General features: G+C 36.7%; 1 protein-coding gene across 3 annotated transcripts in view; it reads left to right on the forward strand.

Moving 5' to 3' along the window:
* The window catches only part of LOC136839263 (prostamide/prostaglandin F synthase-like), a 117,526-nt gene that overhangs the window by 82,551 nt on the left and 22,475 nt on the right, over positions 1 to 12,500 (forward strand). The window contains exons 1-2 of one of the 3 annotated variants that reach the window (XM_067105057.1): positions 5,449 to 5,929; positions 6,023 to 6,141. The exons of 1 other annotated variant lie outside the window; for it this stretch is intronic. The gene's annotated coding sequence lies outside the window, so the exon portion shown is untranslated. Of the gene's footprint in view, positions 1 to 5,448; positions 6,147 to 12,500 lie in introns of those variants that run through there. One more of the 3 variants, XM_067105056.1, reaches the window with a different exon arrangement.

A 12,500-nucleotide genomic window follows, 5' to 3' on the forward strand; every position in this document is an offset into this window, starting at 1 on the left:
AGGTAACGCTTGCCGTCATCACAAAAACTGTCCAAAGTGACTATCCAGCATCGATTTTATTATGACCTTGTCACTTCTAATTGGAAGGGAAGTATAAGGTCCCCTATTGGCTATTAGAAACTCCAAACAAAAGGATATCTGATCTGGTGCTTGTCATGTGTTAAACATTTTCACAGGAGTACAAGGCAACAAAGTGCCATCCATTAGCTGCCAATAACATTAAAAGCACTAAGTCACATCTCTATCCAGCACAAATCATTTTCAAGAAGATGCATTTCTGTTCAGCACAAGATCGGAGAAGTCATTTCTCTATCCAGCACAAGATCGTCCTCAAGAAGTCTCTCGTCTATCTGTTAAAAGATCTGTATCTAGAAGTCACTTCTTTATGCAGCACACACTATGGAGGGGAGGGGATAATTCCGTCAGTGCACCTCATGTGGTACACTGTAGGCATTACTTAAGGTTCTTTGCAGCTTCCATTAGGCCGCTAGCTGCAACCTCTTTCATTCCTTTTACTGTTCCTCCATTCATATTCTCTTTCTTCCGTCTAACTTTCCACCTTCTCCTTACAATTATTTCATAGTGCAGCTGCGAGGTTTTCCTCTTGTTACACGTTTCAAACCTTCTTGCTATTCACTTCCCTTTCAGCGCTGAATGACCTTACAGGTCCCAGCACTTAGCCTTTGGCCTAAATTCTATATTCTATTCTATTCTATGCAGCACAAGATTGTCCTCAAGAAGTCTCTCCTCCATCCAAGTAAAGGATCATCGTCACGAAGTCTCTTCTCTATCTAGCACAAGATGATCATCAAGAAGTCTCTCCTCTATCCAGCACAACACAAGATCGTCATCAAGAAATCAAATCACTATTCAGCACAAGTCTACCGAACACCTCGTCATGTTTCGCATCTCATCATCCCTCACATTAGAATTCTTATCTCATCGGATTTCTCGTCTCATCAAATCTGTCTTAGGATTTCGTGCTTCGCTGAAACTCGTCTTATCTTGGCTTCTCCCTTTACAGAAATCCGGTTTAGAATTTCCCTGTAGCTTTCATTTCGACTGGTACAGTTATGAGGTACCTCCTTGAAACTACGGAGTACTAAGAAGAGTGCATCTGACGGTTCTTTATTAACTTCAACGTCGGTATTACACCTTTTTCATTTCAAATACTAGTTCAGTACTCCATCTGCTTTTTACTATTAGCTTCTGTCTATCTGTTTGTATGTCTGTCTGCGCCTCTACTGCTCCTTTCTCGAGCAGCTGACATCAGCATCATTGAAGAAGGCTCAATTTGATTAAGGCAGACTCTCTCTCTCTCTCTCTCTCTCTCTCTCTCTCTCTCTCTCTCTCTCTCTCTCTCTCTCTCTCTGTCAAGGCGTAATTGGATCTTTTAGCGACTTTGAAAGAGCGCCAAATTAAAAACCCCCTCAGACCGAGGGAAGAGAAAAGTTGAGCGAAATGAAAGGCGGGGGGAACAAATTATGTAGAATGTACAATTGGAGTGAATAAAAAAAACTTTCAGACAGAAGTTTAATCAAAATTTAAGGCCACCGATAAAGGAAATGAGGATGAGGGAGAACTTCAGATGTTGATTTGAAAAAAAACTTGTTTATTAGGCTCAGATATTTAAACGCGGTCAAATAATTTCCATAAGAAAAGAAAAACGTCAGAAGTTTCAGCGTTGTATGGGAGCCCGTCTCTAAATTACAGAGATAGCTTTTTTTTCAAGAAAACGTGTGAAATTATACAAAAATACGTTCGGAAACGTAACCTTACTTAAAATGAAGCAAAATACTCCTTCCAGAAACATGTAAGCGAAATATGATAAAAAAAAATTGATAACATTAAAATTATTTCTTGATTCTTTTTACAACTTTTAAAGGGAAATTATTTCCTTCATTTTCAGTTTTATAAATCCAGGAAGGATGGAAAATATGGAAGAAAACATTCCAGGCAGATGAGTGGGCATGGAGTCTCGTGTTGGTACTGCAGGGCTATGGAGACGTCTGAGAACTAGCGAAGCTAAACTTCTTTGTTCAGCGGGCACGATTCAAATGCAGATCCATATCTAACTTTCATAAATCTTCGTACAGTGACTTTCTACTTTTCTATTTTTGTTTCGTTTCTTGCTCTGATCCCTTGCTTCCTTTCATTCCTTTAGTTTCCGAGAGATCTGTAACAATTTTTTTTTTGTGTGTGTGGATAAAGCTTTGCTTTTCTGAAATTACTGATCACCTTTTACGCTATTCAACTTTGTTACGTGAAAGCTTCACTTAGGTTATCATCATTTAAAAGAAAAAAAATTATGTAGAATATGTGCATACAAAGAAAAGATCTGAAGCAAAATTTCTAGGTTGATTGGACGACCGGTCTGCTGGCTTGAAAAAAGTGAGAAGTATCTGCATACCAGGAAGTATTTTTCGTCAGTTCATTAATCGTCGGGGTTGCTTCACCTAATGAAATTAAACTACGATTCTATTCAGAGGATAAGATATTTATTGAGCAAGCTTTTTTTTTTTAACTAAGTTCTCTTTCAAATATCTTGATGAATGTTTTGATTTTTCAACTTTTAAAGTGCAAATTGAAGGATCTTGCTCTCATTTTCCATCAGAAACCCATAGCAGTTGCAACAACTGCCTCAGAAATATTATAAAATTCAATTATTATTATTATTATTAGCAAGACTCAGGTTCTTGTTAATTTTGGCTTTACTCTAAATTCCTCAGTGTGGCAGTTTCCTAACGATGATGAATCCATTGACAGAATGTTTCCCATTTTTTCCATTTCCCGTAAGCCCTATTCAGTATGGAAGCCACCAATGGACCAAGGCCAGTCGGAACAGAACATTTTTCATACCTGTGGAATGTCAAGCCATCTCAGCAAGTGGTTACAAGAGAGATTTTGCCAGTGGGTCGACTTCACCTTCAGAGATTATGGAACAAACACTTGAAATAGCTGGCATGATTTTCCCGTATCCGTTAAAAGAAGTATCTTCGCTTTTTTTTAAGTAGAATTTTGTTCGAGTTTTTGTGTAAACTGAAAGTTTTGCTAACATCATTAGTGACAGTAGCAGATGCTGGACATAATTCAGTCTTGCTTCGCGCAATGGCTTAACCTTAGACCTTTCGCATTGCTTGAAACTATTACACCCGGAGGCACGCCCAGAAACATGCAAACATTAATTGCATGAAAATTATCACATATTAAATATTATAATAGCGTAATTCTCGTAACAGGACCAATAGTTTCGCTGGTAATAAAGGATGACCAGTAGTTTCTCTGGTAATAAGGTGTTTCCATTAGGGACAGGCTATCCATATCAATATGCGGAATAAAAACTAAATGAAGCACAAAATACAATCGTGATACTAATAACAAAACTGGAGTCACTTATATGTTTAAGCGGTGTTTTTGTGTTTTATATGTTACTTAAGGTAAAATAACGATCAAAGAACATTTGGTGTAACACAAATTTTGCCTGATTAAAGAAAAGGAGCAAAGAAAAATTATTCAAATAAAAAACATAGTTACCCTTAATATGAATCATGAAAGTTTTCTAATTTTCTCTCTTGATGTGTTATAGAAAACGAAGCAAACGACTGAAATTTTGATGCGTCAATTTCGAAAAGGAACCACCCAGACATTGAATTGAGTATCTCTCTATGTACTGCGTCCTGTAACTGTTCTACATTTTTACCGTTACTTATCCAAATGACTTAAAATACTCATGCACGTTTGTTCCACTGGCCGTAGTCTTGTTTCTATTGTAAATAAAAGGCATCCCCAATTTTTTTTTGGTTATCAGTTACTCGCTTGTCATTCCTTTGATTTACTTGTGCTAATGTAGGTTTCATGTGCTAATGTATATGGCCATTTATATATTTTAATCTGACATTTTATTGTAAAGATTAAATAATGTTACTTTTGCAGAGTGCATCTTTAATTTAGGCTAATTCTTAGGGAACGGTCTTTGGGACGTATTTACGTATGTGTACGTTGGAAGTTTTAAGCTGTGAGATATATATATATATATATATATATATATATATATATATATATATATATATATATATATATATATATATATATATACTGTATGTATATATATATATATATATATGTATATATATATATATATATATATATATATATATATATGTGTGTGTGTGTGTGTGTGTGTGTGTGTGTGTGTGTGTGTGTAACGAATACCCTGGAAAAGCAGTCTTATCGTTCATCGGTTTTAAGAGATTTTCATTCTAGAAAAACTTAAACAATTCCCGTCTTTTGTTTTTGACGGTATAATTATTTCACCTACATACAGGAAAACTCAGCAGACCTTCAAAGATAGCATACATTCTTTAAAACGTAGGCCTAGTTGTATCTGCTGTTTTTGCAGATCGCTAAATTGATTTTTTCCTTTTAATGCTTTGTTTTTTCTGATAATCGTGCAAATATTTTAGTATTAACCATGATCGTTAAATTTCACAGTATTTCCAAAGTGCTTTCATTTATTCTCGTATAATTGTCTACATGTGATCATTCTTTTATAGTACCAACTTTTTGGAAGTTATATTTATAATACTGTATTTTTTGTTTTGTTTTAATGAGAATTATCAACAAAACTTTTATCTTTTCTTAATCTTTGTTCATATTTGCTGGACAGGAAAGCGAAATTAAAAGCGCCTTTGGTACTGCATAATTTGGCACCACTAAAGCTTATTATTACACAAGATGGTTATTATGTACTTTGTTTACCACATTAACATGACTTATTAATTATATATATATATATATATATATATATATATATATATATATATATATATATATATATATATATATATATATATATATATATATATATATATATATATAGGATCATGTAAAGATTAGCGAACAATGAACCCCATGTGTAGAATGGCCAACCCTTTCCGGTCCGAACTCCAACTCCACATGAGGTCTAGTACTAAACACGGCGAAACACTGATTCATCCACACTGTTTCGCCGTGTTTAGTACTAGCCCCTTCGGGGTCAAAAGTATTTCGCCTTGTTCAATACTAGCCCCTGGATGATCAAATGTCTGGTACCGAAGTGTTCATGTCTAGAACAGCGAACCCGATTATTCCCATATAAAGAATAGCAAACCCAATAATCTTCTGTAAAGAATACCGAACCCCGCTGCGACTGGGTTCGCTAATCTTGACACGATCCATATATACAGTATATATATATATATATATATATATATATATATATATATATATATATATATATATATATATATATATATGTGTGTGTGTGTGTGTGTGTGTGTTTCTTTAGAAAGTTTTGGGTAATAAACATGGTTTTAAGGTAATTTTAGTTGTAACGCTGAGTAAACGAACAGTGCACCCCTGGCCTGAAACTGGAACTGGATTACCTGGACCCTGGGTATGCCAGCACAAATGTTTACCGGTACACCTGAACGTTAGACTGCATTTCCGTGGTATAGATTTACTTATATCACAAGGAAAAGCTTTCTACGCATATATAAATACGTTTTGAAGACCGTACCCCAAAAGAGTAGCCTAAATTAAAGCAGCAGTCTACAAAAGTAATATTATTTATTCATTTCAACAATGAAAAGGTAGCATACGGTAATGTAACGCATGCGCAGATTAGGCCTCTGTCAACTGTCAAGTTGTTTGTTTTTCCTCACCTTGGCCCTTGGGAAGTTGGGAGAACGCGATTGCTTGTGGAAAATCGGGATTCGGACCATTGGTTTCATGGTCTAGGGCCAGATTCACAGTGGTGTGTTTCCGAAAAGAATGTGATAACAAGGAACAATACAACAGATATTTATTCACGTACTGCGTGTGAAAACGATGTCAGAAAGGATAAGAATGATGGACAGTAGTTTTTTTGCTTTGGAGGCTTGAATTTAAAGTTAGTGGCCCCTGGGGACTTTTTCCAAATGTAATTGGTTCATGCACTGAATACTGATAATAGTAATAATAATAATAATTCCACCTTCCACAGCGCCCACATAAAACCTTGCTTCCTCATAAAGATCAAGCATGAAAGGTCGTCCACTAGGCTCACAATCGTGGTAGGCCTATTCACGAAGCGACCGATTTAAGTAACTCCAGTGATTTTGGGTAAGGTATGACGGATTTTTTTGTTTGTATTTTAGGTCATATTCAGGGATTGCGAGAATACATCCGTTAGGTTAGATTTCAAACTTTGATAAGTTAATGGAAGTATTGACCATTTTTTTGTAAACTTGGCCTATAACTCCCACAAATGGTTTCGTAGGCTAGGCGTTTAATCTTTTTTTTATTGGGGGGTTAGGTGGGAATGAGGGTTGGCGAAATAACCGTATGCTCTCAAGTTCGGCAGAACACTGGGCCATTACCCTAGGATGGGTAAAGTTTGTATAGAATTGTCAAGGAACATTGCATAGCCTATATAGTTAAAAGACGTCCCAAGATTTGGAAAATATTAAAGAATGGCCGATGACATCTCCCCTGGTTTTCATAGGCTGTTGGGAATGTTCAGAACACTACAGCTGGTGTTTCAATATCCTAGGATTGGTTAGGCTAGTAAGGGTGCAGCGTACAATGATGTGTTAGGTTAAGCTTGATAGGCTATTACACAAGTCTGGCTATGTAACAAACTTTACCAAAGTTGGTAAATTGCATATGTAATGTAATTATTTACAAGGTAAATAATGTTTTTGAGAGTTTCAGCTAATTCTAATTCTAATTCACTTTTCATTTGTACAAAATTCATTGTACAAAGTGTGTAGTTAGCTATTGAGGTAGGCAGGATAACAGAATTAAACTAACTGTGTTTACATATTTTACCAATCTCTGAAGTTGTGTAAGTTTTGATTGTCTTTGGTTTTGGAAATCACTACATTCATCATTAACAAGAGAAATATGTTGCTTCAGATATTTTACATGACTAACAGTATGATTTTGTGTATGTTTTTCGACTAGTTAGTGTTACTCTCACACATTTTTATGGTATAGTCTTGGCAGTAACATTAACCATTTTCCTGGTACACGGACTTAATGAAGTTATTTGATTTTTATTCTTTAAATGATCTAGTAAGAAAGCATTGTTGTATTGCAATTTTTAGAAAAGGGTGTTCGTGCTGTGATACTTTTCATGCCTCCAAATACATAAACCTTATAAAATTCTGACTATCTAGCATTTCACACATTTCAGGCCATTATTGATTAAGCAAACCTCTTGTTTTTGTGTTTCTCCAGCCCTGTATCTAACAGTTATGGGATACCTTAGTGGGTAATAAAGAGTTTGGAGGTGACCACGAGTGAAATGCTGCGATATGAATACCAGATTAGCAGCTAAGGAATTATGTGGGTAAATCTAAGCCGGCATTCCGCGGCGAGCTAGACTATGGCAGTTGACATTTTTCTATAGAATTTTACGTGGTGAACAAGAATTTAAAGTAATATTTTTTCACCTGGCTGTAATTAAACTGTAATTTACCTTAGAACTGTAGCTGACAGTAAGGGGGACCCATTGGGAATCGGGGTTTTGGGTGTGGTAAATTACAGTTTAGCTACAGCCGACCGGCAAAATATTACCATTTCTGCTTTCATTTTGGGGGTGGGGGAACAGCGCTTTGCACCTTATCCGCATTTTGAAAGATTCTAGGCAAGCTCTTATGATCTGGCAGGCGGTAATGTTGCGCTGCGTGCGCTAGCTAGAGGGATTACAGAAAATGTAAAAAAAAGGTTGCCAAGAATCTTTCAAAATGCTGATAAGGCGCGAAGCGCCTTTCCGCCATCCCCAAAGTGAAAGCAAAAATGGTAATATTTTGCTGGTCAGCTGTAGCTAAACTGTAATTTACCCCGTCCAAAACCCTGATTCCCAACGGGTTCCCTTTACCGCCAGCTGCAGTTCTTAGGTAAATTACAGCTTAATTACAGCTGGGCAAAATTACTTCTTTAAATTCTTGTTCACCAGGTAAAATAATATAGAAAAACGTCAACTGCCATAGTCTAGCTCACTGCGGAATGCCAGCTTACATTTACCACTATGTGGTTCATGTCCTTAATCACTGTCAGTCACAAAAGACAGTGTGAATGACAGGAGTGTCACAGTGCCAGTTATATGGATGCATCCTAACCTTATTTCCTTGACCTAACCTAGGGTACTAGGTTCTTATCTGGACAAGGCTTTTTGCCTTTCTGGACCACATCCCACCTGACCACCCACCATAAGTCAGAAAGTAAAATGTGGGATAGATCTTAATCTTATTTTCTTAAACAAAACTTACTGAGAATGCTTAGTTTTTGTCATGAAAAAAAAAAGAGAGAGAGCACATACAACAGTTATCTTGGAAAGTATACACTAGTGTAATGTGAGAGAGAGAGAGAGAGAGAGAGAGAGAGAGAGAGAGAGAGAGAGAGAGAGAGAGAGAGAGAGAGAGAGAGAGAGCTAGCTGGGCTGTATATGGGGAAATGCACACTTAATGATGTGAATGTGTATGCTTCTCAAATTGGATGTTCTGAAGAGGGGATAAAGATGATGTCTGGGTGGACTTGAATGAGGGAATGGAATAAATTAAAGCAGGTGAAAGATTCATTATTGGAGGTGATCTAAACAGGCACATTGCTCAGAGTATTCATGCCTTAAGTGACATCCACTAAGGACATGACTACAACGATAGAACTTGAGAAGGCAAAGGACAGTTGACTTTGCAGTATTGTTTGACTTGGAAGTAGCGAACACCTTGTAAACAGCCAGAACTCCTGATCATGTACAAAAGCACCAGAAGATCTAGTCAGATCGACTACATCTTGCACAACATTGCTTAGTAGATATGGACTTCCATCTGATTGTTAATAGATATGGACTTACATCTGAGAGTAAAAGAAGGAACTGAAAGGAAAATGCATGTGGCCAAGAAAATCATTTGATTCAATCTGAGAGAGCCAGACCTAGAATAAGGAAATCATGTTAAGATACTTAAAGACATCTTAGGAGAATGTAATGGTGGAATACAGTATGGCACAAGGACATGACTACAAAGATAAAACTCGAGAAGGCAAAGGACAGTTAACTTTGCAGTATTTTTGGACTTGGAAGTAGCGAACACCTTGTAAGCAGCCAGAACACCTGATCATGTACAAAAGCACTGGAAGATCTAGTCAGATCGACTACATCTTGCACGACATTGGTTAGTAGATATGGACTTACATGTGATGGTTAATAGATATGGACTTACATCAGAGAGTAAAAGAAGGAACTGAAAGGAAAATGCATGGGGCCAAGAAAGTCATTTGATTCAAGCTGAGAGAGCCAGACCTAGAATAAGGAAATCATGTTAAGATACTTAAAGACATCTTAAGAGAATGTAATGGTGGAATAAGGGACAATATGGAAACTTGTTGGTCAAAAGAGTTTACAACAGAAGGAAAGGAAGCAAAGTAGGAATGGGTAGAGGATCAGGTAATATACAAGAAAAGAGTAAGGAATCCAAGAGGATAGTTGCAGAAGCCAGGGACAAGCATATGATAAAGTGTGTCAAAATTTAGAAATGAAAAAGGCAAAGGAAAGATTTTCAGCCTAGCCAAAGCAAGAAACGACAGCACAATTGGCATACCCACATAAAGCAAATCAAATGCTTATATGAAAAAGAACTAAGGAAAGAGGGGGACATTATAAAAAAAATGGTAGAAATATTTGAAAATTACTAAATGAAGAAAATGAGATATTCATAGGGGGAGATGGAATTCCAAATTTTAGAATGTGTGTAATGAAATAATGGGAGTGGTAAAGCTGCCAGGCTAGATGGTTGGTGAGGAGGGAGCATATAAAACTGTGTGAGGAAATGAAGGAAATTTTGAAAAAGGAAATACTAGAAAAGGGGAGCTCATGGGCTTTGATACCAGACTCTGAAGAGAGAGGTGTGTAAAATTGTGAAAATATAGAGGAGTAATGGCCTTATCCTGTAAATATTTGAAAGAATTATAGACAGACTTGAATACTTAGACAGGAGATCAAAGTCATAAGACAGCAACTAGGCTTTACAAAAGGGATTGGTACAGTTGGTGGAATATTCTCTAAATGCCAGGGAATGGAGTACAGACAGAAGCAGAGGGCTCTTCAGATGGTCTGTATAGGACCTAGAAATGGCATATCCATAGGTAATAGACAGGAAGTGTGGAGAAATGTATAGAAATGTAAGAAGTACTGTGAAGATGACTAGCAGCTTCCAGGTAGAGGTAAGACTGCACCAGGAATCAGTGCTGAGCCCCTTTTTGTTCAGTTTTGTGCTGGATGCAATGAGTAAGGATGTTAGGGAGGAGCCCCTTGGTATATATTGTACACTGATGACATTATTTTGATTGGAGAAACTAGAGAGAAAGCTAGCTAGAGATATGCTTTGGAGAGCAGAGGGATGATGGTAAATCAAACAGACTGAGTATACTGTATGACCAATGGGATGGAAGGTGACCAGCATGCCAAGAGTAACCAGGGGAGAAGAGGTCATCAAGAGTATTGAAGTATTTGACTCAGCTCTGTAATAGATGCAGTGGATATCGATAGAGACGTTAACTGTCAAATTTAAACTTCATGGATCAATTGAAGGGGTTATGAGGCGTGCTCTGCATCAGGATTGCTTTTATTAGGCTGAATTACAAAGTACATAAAGTGATGATGAGACCTGTGTTATATGAGCCAGAACCGGCACAACTGACGAAAAAAAAAAAAACATGGCGAATGAGGATGCTCAGATAGGTGTCAGTGAAAGCCCAAGATTCAAGATTAAGATGAGAAGATGGAGAGACTGCATTCGAGAAGACATGAGACAAATTAATAGACGAAGGGAGGACACATGACAGAAATACCAAGAAAAGACTCATCAGCGACCCTGACTAGGGATTAAGCTGGGAAGAAGAGTTGGAAGACTCAGTTTTGGTTGGATGAGAAATATGAGAAAGGTGGCCGGAGATTTGTGGAAGATGAACAAAAAAGATGTGGATGGGATTTCATATTCCTTTGCATCTTGTATTGTAGGTTGTGATTATATATGTGTGTGTGTTTATGTTTATGTTTAGGAATAGTATACAGTCACGAAGTCATAGTCTCTATAGGTAATTTTTACAAGGGTCTGGCACTATTTACGTTCTAACCGTTATTTCCCGTTCCCAAAACTGAAGGACATATATGACATATATATGTGTTTTTATCATCAGCATAAGGATGTTCGAATTGAATAATAGCCCCAGGGTATTCCCACCCACCAACAAAATGGCTTTATATAAAGTTCAAGATGGTTTTAGGTATATTATTCGATGTCAGGCCTATCTTTATGGGTATATATGATGAACGTGGCCCATAAGCTATTTGTGCGGCTATATGATGGCATATAATTCTGTGGATATATACACGCCAATGTTGGCAAAGAAAACCGTAAAGCTAAAATGATATTGCACTAAGTTAGTCTCCCCTAAAAATTCCTAAGTTTTCTTTAAATTTCTTTCGGGGGTACCATGTCCAGAATATGATACCTAAAAATGTTTTATGGATACCTTGTTTCATTTGACAGACGAGTGGCTTTCTGTATTGAGATTTGAGAGAAATGCTCGATGCTTCCGTGTAGCAGTTTTCATACTTGCCAGTTGTAAAGAAGAAAGCGGTGGCCGTGAATTCAGCATACGTCAAAACAGAAAGTCGGGTCCAATAAATATAAATAAATATACCACAGAATTATACCCTCTGAAATGTCATGATATGCTTTGATATAATTAAAGATAAATAACAAAAAGCAAAAGTAATATTGATGGCAGAAATGTATGTTGAAATGAAAGGATTTATACATATGCATAAAATATTATTTTTAGTATATTATGAATGGGTATTTTGTTAGGACATCGTTTTCCTTGGTAATTGCGGACAATTGGTAATTAAATAAAATTCTTTGAATAGGGATGGGTTGTGAATTCGTCCCTTGTATTGTTGTTATACCACAAGTCCGTGGAATGTTGTTACTCAGGTGAAAAATTGTTAAATGATGCATTTTTGAGTTTTAATGCCTTTGGTGTTTTAAGATAAAAATTTTCGTACAGCTGTGAAGTAGAGTCTAGTCCTGTGTTGATTTTACTATTTTCCTTTTATTTACTGGCTGGACTGCTTTGTAGAACCACTCCGTAGTTTTACCCTCTTGTTAAATATGCCCTTACCTGTTTAATCCTGAACACTGGCGGTTGTATATACACATATAGTTTTTATAACTATAACACTGCTATTTGTTTGATTATAAGTGTTTGTTGTTCTATGCTTATTTCTACTTGTTGATTTTTCACAGTTCATTTATAATTTTCTTGATTCTTTCCCACGCATGAGGTACAGTATCTGTTGGCTGTTTGTGAACAACTTGTCGGCTAATGGCCTTATGTGGCTTGTACGCGTGACGGTGTGCATATGTTGAAATTTGATGATTTTTGTATGTTTAGCATGTTCATTCAGTTATGGC

This window comes from Macrobrachium rosenbergii, chromosome 6 (genome assembly GCF_040412425.1).
Source record: "Macrobrachium rosenbergii isolate ZJJX-2024 chromosome 6, ASM4041242v1, whole genome shotgun sequence".
In the NCBI taxonomy this organism is placed as follows: domain Eukaryota; kingdom Metazoa; phylum Arthropoda; class Malacostraca; order Decapoda; family Palaemonidae; genus Macrobrachium; species Macrobrachium rosenbergii.